The sequence below is a fragment of the Rhinoderma darwinii genome, chromosome 5 (genome assembly GCF_050947455.1).
Source record: "Rhinoderma darwinii isolate aRhiDar2 chromosome 5, aRhiDar2.hap1, whole genome shotgun sequence".
In the NCBI taxonomy this organism is placed as follows: domain Eukaryota; kingdom Metazoa; phylum Chordata; class Amphibia; order Anura; family Rhinodermatidae; genus Rhinoderma; species Rhinoderma darwinii.
In genome coordinates this window covers 74,500,652-74,511,609 of record NC_134691.1, presented here as the reverse complement: position 1 = coordinate 74,511,609, position 10,958 = coordinate 74,500,652, and the positions used below count along the sequence as shown (strand labels likewise).

General features: G+C 40.5%; 1 protein-coding gene across 2 annotated transcripts in view; it reads left to right on the top strand.

Annotated features, from left to right (window-relative positions):
- NCOA2 (nuclear receptor coactivator 2) overlaps positions 1-10,958 on the top strand; it is a 212,934-nt gene that overhangs the window by 73,381 nt on the left and 128,595 nt on the right. The window lies entirely within an intron of this gene.

The following is a 10,958-nucleotide window of genomic DNA, read 5'->3' as shown; positions in this document are numbered from 1 at the left end:
TCCCTTCATATATCCTGCATTTGTAGGTATACCCTGATACACTCTCGCACAGCTTATACATCTTCACGCCATACCTTGCCCTTTTACTCGGCAGGTACTGGCGGAATTGAAGCCTCCCTTTAAAATGTACCAAGGACTCAACAATAGAAATACACTTCTCGGGGGTGTATGCTTGGGCAAACCGGGCACTGAAATGGTCAAAACTGAGGGGCCTATATATTAGACACCCCCATCAAACACGCCATTTTAGAAACTAGACCCCTCAGTGTTCGCAACAGCATTTAGAAAGTTTATTAACCCTTTTAGGTGTTTCATGGGACTTTAGAGCAAAGTAGAGGTGAAATTTACATTATTTTTTTTTGTCAAATTCATTTTATTCCTTTTTTTTCTGTAAAACATAAGGTTTTACCAGAGAAACGCAACTCACTACTTATTGCCCAGATTCTGCAGTTTTGAGAAATATCCCACATGTGGCCCTAGTGCGGTAATAGACTGAAGCACCGGCCTCAGAAGCAAAGGAGCGCCTAGTGGATTTTGAGGTATCTTTTTTATTAGGCACCATGTCTGGTTTGAAGAGGTCTTGTGGTGCCAAAACAGTGGAAACCCCCAAAAGTGACCCCATTTTGGAAACTAGACCCCTTGAGGAATTCATTGTAGTTTTCTTGGGGTGCATGCGGCTTTTTGATCAGTTTTTATTCTATTTTTAGGTGGCGTGGTGACTAAAAATCAGCAATTCTACTATTGTTTTTTATTAAAAAAATTTTTACAGCGTTCACCGTGCGCTATAAATGACATATTCACTTTATTCTGCGGGGCGATACGATTACGGCGATACCAGATGTTTATAGTTTTTTTTATGTCTTATGGCGTTTGCACAATAAAATACTTTTTGTAAAAAATAACTTACTTTTTGTGTTGCCTTATTCTAAGAGCCAGAACTTTTTTATTTTTCCATCAAGAAAGCCGTGCGAGGACTTATTTTTTGCGTAACGAACTGTAGTTTCGATCAGGACCATTTTTAGGTACATGCGACTTTTTGATCACTTTTTATTCCATTTTTTGTAAGGTGAAGTGACAAAAAAATTGTGATTCTGTTATGGTTTATTGTTATTTTCTTTTATGGCGTCCATCGCGCGGGATAAATAACGAAATAATTTTGTAGTTCAGGCCGTTACGGACGCGGCGATACCAATTATGTATAGTTTATTTGTTTATCTATTTTTATTAATAATAAAGCTCTGATAAGGGAAAAAGGGGGATTTTTACTTTTATCACTTTTAAAACTTTTATTTTCACACCTTTTTTTTTTTTAACTTTATTACTTTGTCCCACTAGGGGACTTGAGGGCAGGAGGCCCTGATCGCTATTCTAATACACTGCACTACATGCGTAGTGCAGTATATTAGAGCTGTCAGCTACTCACAGACAGCAAGCATAGTGGGTCCTGACTTTGTCAGGACCCTCCTGGCTTCCGTAGATGGCATAGCCGGACGCCGTTGTTAGGCGTCCGGTTGCCATAGCCACCATCGCAGGCCGCTATCGTGTAGCAGGCCGGCGATGGTAGCTTGACCCCTAAAAGCTGCGATCTCTATTGAACGCGACTTTTAAGGGGTTAATCAGCGGGGACACAGCGATCGGTCCCCGCTGTAGGAGCTGTGACAGCTGCTGTACGAGACAGCAGCTGTCACAGCTCCTGTATGTGTCGGGAGGACGGACGAAATGGCCGTTACTCCCGAGACGTACTATTAGGTCATGGAGCGCGAACGATACAGCTGCCATGACGTAATAGTAAGTCCAGGAGCGGGAAGGGGTTAAAGGTGTATTCTAGTTTCAGCAAATGAATGTTATTTTTTTTAAAGAATAAAATGTTATACAATTTTCCAGTATACGTTCTATATTAATTCCTCACGTTTTCAAGATTTCTGCTTGCTGTTCGGTAGGAACATTCATTGTTTACTTCCGGTGGATAAAATTCTCTCTATGGTCATGTGATGTGTCACATATGATCAGGGCCTAAGAGGTATATTTTTACTCTGCTTAAAAATATTTTGTGCGACTACTGCCTGTGAGACTGTCGGTGGTTTTCATAAAATATGAAATGTTTGTGTCGAGCTGTACACAATCTATACTAATATATCAAGTTTTACAATATAGGCCTCAAAATAAATACTGTGCTTGGTCATCTGTAAGGCCAAATGCACAAGTTGCGTATTACGTGTGGTAAAACCGCAGCTTAATGCAAAGTCTATGAGATTCCAGATAATTTTTTCAGGATGTAAATTGACCCGCATTGCGTATTTCGAAGCGGCAGCATGTAAATTTATCTCGCGATTCCGCTTGTGAAGTCTAAACCTGTAGTTCTACAGAAATACGCAACAACACCCGCAGCATGAAAACGCAGCTGTTTACGCAGCAAAACATAGAAACTGCACCGATAAACACATTAAAAAAAACACACCTTCAGCTGCGTTTTTTCCCAGCAAAATACGCAACGTGTGCATGTAGCCTAAAAATGCACAGTGATGTGACGTCACGTGGTGATCGCACATGGCTGTTCAGCGGCTGCCGGTGTGCACCTGTCTTTGTGCTGAGTCAGGATGTAATAACATTGTCACAGGCAGCATTGTGGATTTATACTCTACAGCTGCCACTTTCCAGCACTGTCCCAAACTGGAAATGACTGGATACAAGTCACATGCAGATATGTTTTAGAGCATTTTTATAACCATAAAAGCACTAATAAAGCATCACTTTTTCTACTAAACTTGTCGCACAATCCATGTCTAACATTTATATAGGTGTCTGATCAGATATTTACTAGACAAGTGGCTTTGCGGTCTATATTTGGCCAGACCAATTGTCACCGCAGTAATGATATTGTATATTCATACATACAAAAGTATTGGGAGACACCTCCTAATTATTAAATTCAGGTGTTTCATTCAGTCCCATTGCCACAGCTGTATAAGGCTGGGTTCACATGTAGCAGTCAAAAAGCGTTTTTTGCCGCGACCGTGGCAGGTGTAAACCCAGCCTAAAACTGCACCTAGCCATGCAGTCTTTTATAGACATTTGTGAAATAATGGGTTGTTGTAAAGAGCTCACCGAATTCAAGCGTGGTACTGTAATAAGATGCCACCGATGTAACAATCCTTGAAATGTCTTCCCTCCTAGATATTCCTCAATCAATTTTAAGTGGTATTATTGAAAAGTGGAAGCATGTAGGAACCACAACAACTGCTTTACGAAGTGGCAGACCACGTAAAATTACAGAGCCAGGTCGCCAAGTGCTGAGGCGCATTATGTTTAAAAGTTGCCAACGCTCTGCTGACTCAATTACTGCAGAGTTACAAACCTCTGGCATTAACATTAGCACAAAAACTGTGCCCCAGCAGCTTCTTTCATTGGTTTCCATGGTCGAGCAGCTGCATGCAAGCATTACATCGCCAAGCATTGGATGGAGTGGTGTAAAGCAACCGCCACTGGACTCTGGAGCAGTGGGAACGTGTTCTGTTGAGTGACTATTCACCCTTCTCTATCTGGCAATCCAATGGACGACTTTGGGTTTGGGGAATGCCAGGAGAAGGTTACCTGCCTGACTGCATTGTGCCAACTGTAAAGATTGGTGGAGGAGGGATAATGCTATTGATTTTCAGGGGTTGCCCTAGGCCCCTGAGTTTCACCACTTCGTGGTAACAGTTTGGGGAAGGTCCATTTCTATTCCAGCATGACTGTGCCCCAGTGCACACAGCAAGGTCCATAAAGACGTGGTTGGGGGAGTTTGATGTGGAAGAGCTTGACTGGCCCGCAGAGAGTCCTGATCTCAACCCCATCCAACACCTTTGAGATTAACTAGAATGGAAGTTGTGAGCTAGACCTTCCCGTCTAACATCCGTGTCTGACCTCACTAATGCTGTTCTGGATGAACGGCATCTCGCATTAAAATCAATTGGAGGCAGAAAAAAAAAGCACGGTTTTTTAACGCTACTTTTGAATAAAAATAAATACTAGTGGATTTTACAGGTGAACCAAAGAAAAAGCCTCAAATATCCACCTTAAAAACGGCCTCAAAACCGATTTAAAAAAAAAAAAACAGCCTTCGTTTTAAAAACTGGCTAAAAGAACTTGAAGGAGATTTGGAAGCAGATTTATTTCTGCTTGACAAAAATCTTTGTGAACATACCCTAAATAATAACACAAGATTGTATTTAAACATGTATCTGTTGAGTAGCAGAATTATAGGTTATGGTCCCAAGGTATCTAATGTTAAAGAGGCTCTGTTACCACATTATACGTGCCCTATCTCTTACATAATGAGGTAATGTAGGTCATTTACAGCGTGATCTCGCGAGATCATGCTTGCTGTGCTGTAAGTCCCGCACAAACGTTACTGAAGTGTCTGGATTGTGAATAGACATCCCGTCCTGGCTGGAAGGAATGTCTATTCACTCTCAAGACACTTCAGTAACGTTAATGTGTGTGTATGTGACAGCACAGTGAACAACGCAGGATCACTATGTGCAGAGTAAATGAATGGGGAGAAGTATATGATGCTGATTGGTCAGCGACGCTTCTCTCCACATTGCCCACTTGGTCAAAAGTAAAAACACGCCCAGTTGGGCATTAAGAAAGTCATTAGCATAAAGCTAAAATCGCTCATAACTTGGTGAAAATAGATTGTTTTTCTAAATAAAAAAACACTACTGTCACCTACATTACAGCGCCGATCTCATTATGTAGGAGACAGGGCACTTATAATGTGGTGACAGAGCCTCTTTAAATGATTAACTTTAGGGTCCGTTCACGCGTTGCGTAAATTCTGCGCGTGGATGAGAGAGAACAAATCTCATCCAAACGCTGCGTATATATTGAGCGGAATAAACACTCAGAAATTGACATGCGATGCAGAATTTTGTTCCGCAGCAAATCCATTGTATTTGCGTAAACGCTGATTATTTGTTGCGAGTTTTTCTCGTTGAACTCAATGGGGAGATAAAACCCACAACAAATATCAGTTGCATTTTTTTGCGGTGAAAAGACAGCAAAAAATAATAATCTTCTACTTACCCATAAGTCTGTGTTTCTTCCTCCTGGCCAGCCTCCTGAGATGACGTTTCCTCCCACGTGATCGCCGCTGCAGCCTATATACTGCCGGTTTCCGCAGCAGACATTCCTGGCGAACAACTGCAGTTTCATGCGGTTCTTCGCCCGGAATTTCCTGCGGCCATCGGGGGGGAAAAGTAGTGTAAATTCATGCAGAGAATCTGCCCTGTGTGAACTTTATGCTAGAATTCTAGCGTGAAAGAGGTATAATATTCTGGACACTTATTTCTTCAATTCGCAATGTTTTCCATTCTACATAAGCAAATTAGCGTAGTGGCGTTCCCTCTAATTGCATAGTGCACTAATAAAGGAATTTTACCACTCCCATTATAAATCTTTTCCGCTGAGCAGGTGTGCGCCATTGGACTCTGTGGTCACATAACTGTCTACTGACCAATGGACGCAGCATCTCTATGGCTGGATTACTTGCATTGGTTCGTGAGATTTGCAGATCAGGGGCATATTGTTTAATATTAAAATTATTAGCGTTGTATTAGCAAGTGATTCATTTGACCTTTTTAACTGCTTCAAGACCAAACAACTTTTCAATTAATTTATTTTTTTAATCGCTGGAATTCGGAAAGCTTTTCTTTTTGGATCAGCGTAGTAATATGAGGGTTTTGCTTTTTGCAGGACAATGTCATTTCTGCATATACCATATTGGAATACCTATGTGTTGGTGATTCATTTTTATTAATTTAATTTACTTGGCACAAGCAAAAAAAAAAAAAAAAAAAAGCTTTCGCCATGATTTTGCTTTGTTCATTGCTGACCTAAAATAAGTGTGTAGATTTATAGTACGTGTTGTGGCAATTATTGGGATTGCAAATATGTGGGGGGACGTATAGGTTTTGTGTCATCCTTCGGTAAACGTTTTTTTTTATTTTTTTTATTTCTTGGCCCCATAAAGGGATTTTAAATTAAAAAATAATGTAATAACTCGGCAGGTCTGTTGTTCAGACCTATGTATGACAATCCACTGTACATTTGGTTGTCCCCCAAAAATTAATCTGACAAACGCCACATGCACACTGATATCGAGAACAGTGTTGCAGTTCAATGGGACAATGCATACCACCGGAGTCTGAAAAACAAAAAAGTCTATCTAATAAAATATATTGGATTGAGTTCTGTTAAAAATTTGGTCTGTGAAATGGAACATCACACAAAACTAAGCAGTCCACAATATGTTGCACATTATGGTTCTGTGTTGCGCACTGTATTACGGGCTGAAATTCACACGCTTGTATGCATGGGACCTAAAGCTGTATTTACACTGATTTTGGGAGATCTGCTTTCCCACTGACCATCTAAAATTTAAGAGATGGCTAAATAGGATGAAAAGAACATTTACATCATGGAATTCCCTGTATTTAAAGCACCATGCCATACATGTACGTCATGGCGATCGCGCAGACCCAGTGGTGATTAACAGCCGGGTTCTGGCTGTAACGGCCGGGATCGGAGATGATTTAGATCCCGGCTATTTCGTCTCTTAGGCCTCCCACACACGAGCGTGTTTGGTCTGTGATATATGGTCCGTATGTCGACCGCATTTCCCGGACCAAACACACTGCAGGGAGCTTGGCCACTAGCATCATGTATTCCAAAGCATTATAGAAACTATCACTACTTCAAGTGCTCTAGAGGGACAACGGCATTTGGTACTGCTGCAATTGTAATGACCCATATAATAAAGTAAGCATGTAATATTTACCGCACTGTAAACCATGATAGATGTGATCGATAACAGCTTGATCCTGCGTGGTAGAGACACGCAGGTTCCGTTGTGACCAAACTCAGCAGTCCAGCTCACCTGACGATTCAGGTTTCAGCACGCGACAAGTCTTCAAAGGTTTAATATCCTTTAAGGCCCAAAGAGTTAATGGATATATTATAATAATGGGTATAATATCTGCGCTGTTCACTCTGTTTAGTGTGTGTGTGTGTGTGTGTGTGTGTGTGTGTGTGTGTGTGTGTGTGTGTGTTATACTAGTCAATTTACGTTGTGTTCCAGTTTTTTCTCTTTAAAGAGGCTCTGTCACCAGATTATAAATGCCCTATCTCCTATATAATCTGATCGGTCCTGTAATGTAGATAACCACAGTTTGTTTGTTTTTTGTGAAAACTATCATTTTTGAGCAAGTTATGAGCAATTTTAGATTTATATCTAATTAGTTTCTTAATGCCCAACTGGGCGTTTTTTTAACTTTTGACCAAGTGGGCGTTGTAAAGAGAAGTGTATGACGCTGACCAAAGTTAAAAAAACCACCCAGTTGGGCTTTAAGAAACTAATTAGCATAAATCTAAAATTGCTCATAACTTGCTAAAAAATTATCATTTTTCAAAATAAAAAACACTTATCTACATTACAGCGCCAATCAGATTATGTAGGAGATAGGGCACTAAAAGAGGCTCTGTCACCAGATTATAAATCCTCTCCCTAATTTATATGTTAAACAGAATATAAGGATAGATTGGTTCATTATGTCCCACGTAGCAGCGGTGCAGTTGTCAAATTGCTTGTTCAAGGCCGTTTGTTGGTGCCGGTAAAACGCCTGTTTACGTGCAAAAATGTGCGCCCATAAAAAGTGAATTCATTAATGGCCTCATGATTTTGTAGTCAAACAGCCATTTTACCAACAACGTGCGGCCATGAACTAGCAATTTAACAACCTCACCAAACAGGTTGCCATCTCAGCCGCATAAATGGCACTTCATGGGGTATTACACATGCGTGCTAACATCACACCTGATCAGATGAAGAATGAAGTGTATGTGGCTCTGCTGACACTCTGGAAACTATGCCCACTGCTTGCGGGCACCGCTACTTGGGACCGCTCCCCAGGCCCCCTTGTGCAGCAGGTACTCCACTTCAGTGGATGAATAAATCTTTTAGGGGATGTTCACACTGGTCACATTTGCTGTTGATTTTTTACATCGAAAATCTAGCGCAGACTCTGCAGTAAAATGCAAGTGAATGGGTAATGCTCATTTCTGCTGTCATTCATAAAGTGGGTGAAAATGTGTATTTTCTAGGCTATTTGCGCTGTAAATCTCTAGGTTAAAGAGCATGTAAGAGCGGTGAACATGGCTGGGATAAGTGATTGTAGTCTGTGTAACCTGTATTCTGCTGTACTATGCTTATGATGTAACTAGTTTGTTATTACTGTTATCTAGTTATATTTATTTTTACTAATGAGTAATTTGACAGATTGTACTGAGCATGCCCAGAAAGCCCAGCATAGCAGACTGAGGAAAGTTCTAGAAAGGAAGAAGAAGCAGACAAGAGAGTGAAGGAGAGACTGCAGAGAAACTCATGAGAGGAGAGTATAAAGAGAGGCTATAGAGAGGAGAGTATAAAGAGAGACTACAGAGAAACTCATGAGAGGAGAGTATAAAGAGAGGCTATAGAGAGGAGAGTATAAAGAGACTCATGAGAGGAGAGTATAAAGAGAGGCTATAGAGAGGAGAGTATAAAGAGAGACTCATGAGAGGAGAGTATAAAGAGACTGATGAGAGGAGAGTATAAAGAGACTCATGAGAGGAGAGTATAAAGAGAGACTCATGAGAGGAGAGTATAAAGAGAGACTCATGAGAGGAGAGTATAAAGAGACTCATGAGAGGAGAGTATAAAGAGAGACTCATGAGAGGAGAGTATAAAGAGAGACTCATGAGGGGAGAGACTCATGAGAGGAGAGTATAAAGAGAGACTACAGAGAAACTCATGAGAGGAGAGTATAAAGAGAGACTACAGAGAAACTCATGAGGAGAGTATAAAGAGAGACTCATGAGGGGAGAGACTCATGAGAGGAGAGTATAAAGAGAGACTACAGAGAAACTCATGAGAGGAGAGTATAAAGAGAGGCTATAGAGAGGAGAGTATAAAGAGAGACTACAGAGAGACTCATGAGGAGAGTATAAAGCGAGGCTATAGAGAGGAGAGACTCATGAGAGGAGAGACTACAGAGAAACTCATGAGAGGAGAGTATAAAGAGAGACTCATGAGGGGAGAGACTCATGAGAGGAGAGTATAAAGAGAGACTACAGAGAAACTCATGAGAGGAGAGTATAAAGAGACTACAGAGAAACTCATGAGAGGAGAGTATAAAGAGAGACTCATGAGGGGAGAGACTCATGAGGGGAGAGACTCATGAGAGGAGAGTATAAAGAGAGACTACAGAGAAACTCATGAGAGGAGAGTATAAAGAGAGGCTATAGAGAGGAGAGTATAAAGAGAGACTACAGAGAGACTCATGAGGAGAGTATAAAGCGAGGCTATAGAGAGGAGAGACTCATGAGAGGAGAGACTACAGAGAAACTCATGAGAGGAGAGTATAAAGAGAGACTCATGAGGGGAGAGACTCATGAGAGGAGAGTATAAAGAGAGACTACAGAGAAACTCATGAGAGGAGAGTATAAAGAGAGGCTATAGAGAGGAGAGTATAAAGAGAGACTACAGAGAAACTCATGAGGAGAGTATAAAGAGAAAGTCATGAGAGGAGAGTCTGAAGAGAGCCCCCTGAATGGAAAGTCTGGAAAGAGGGTAGAATTTAGAGAACTGTGGAGACTGAGACAGCTACAGGAGTGGCTGAGAACTGCTGGGACTGTCCTCACGGATGTGGCAGGTGGGAGCTGAGGAGAAGCCAGCCGGTGACTGTGATATGTGGATATTAGCAGAGACGGATATAGTGTCACTGTATAACCCACAGACACTCATTTCATTTCTGAAGTAAAGTTGTGTAAAATCTGCCACCTGTCTGGTTCCTGTGCTCATATATTGTACTGGATGTGCCACCCTAGCAGACTGATATCTGCCAGTTTCTGACACTGGCACGGAGCAGGAGAACCTTTATTATCTGCCAGGCTTTTATTTGACTTTTTTTTTTTTAATATGGCTATAATATGTAAGTAATTTATGCTTGTGCATTTGAGAATCTTTTTAGCTAAAGTCACTACGTATGAGAACACAGTCTATGTCATCACAGAACAAGCCCATGTTAAGTGATGTCACTATGGCTACGTTTACACGTAGAGGATTTTCTGTAAATTTTCTGTCAATTTGCGTTTGGAAAATTTGTAGCTGAATACAGTAATGGCAAAGTGGATTAGGTTTGAACATGCTAAAGAAAAAAGAAAGCCTTTTCCCATTTTCCCCCAAAAGCAATGTCTAAAAATAAATGAACATAACTGGTATCACCACGTCGATAAAAGTCCAAACTATTCCAATTTAAATTTATTTAACATGCATGGTTAACACTATAAATGTAAAAAAACAAAAAGCCTGAATCGCTGTTTTTTGGTCACCTCATCGCCCACAAATTTTTTTAATAAAAAGTGATCAAAACATCTCATGTGCCCCAAAATGGTACGAATAGAAACTACGGCTTGCCACACAAAAATATGCCCTTATACCGCTCGATCGATTGAAAAATAAAAAAGTTTTTGCTCTAGGAATATGGCGACATAAATACATTTTATTTTTAACAATTTTAGTTTTTCCTTTGTAAAAGTAGTAAAACATTAAAAAAAATGGTATCGCTGTAAACGTATTGACCCGCAGAATAAGGTTAACATGAGATTTTTACTTTGAACGTTGTAAAAACGAAACCCAAAAAACAATGGAGGAATTGCTTTTTTCCCATTCCACCCATCTAAGAATTTTTTCCAGTTTCTCAGTACATTATATGGTGAAATAAATAATGCCGTAAAAAAATGCAACTCGTTTCGCAAAATACAAGCCCTCATATGGCTATATCGATGGAAAAATGAAAAAGTTATGGCCACTGGAACTGGGGATGAAAAAACAAAAGTGAAAATCCGAAAAATGGCTGAGGCGAGGAAGCGGTTATTGG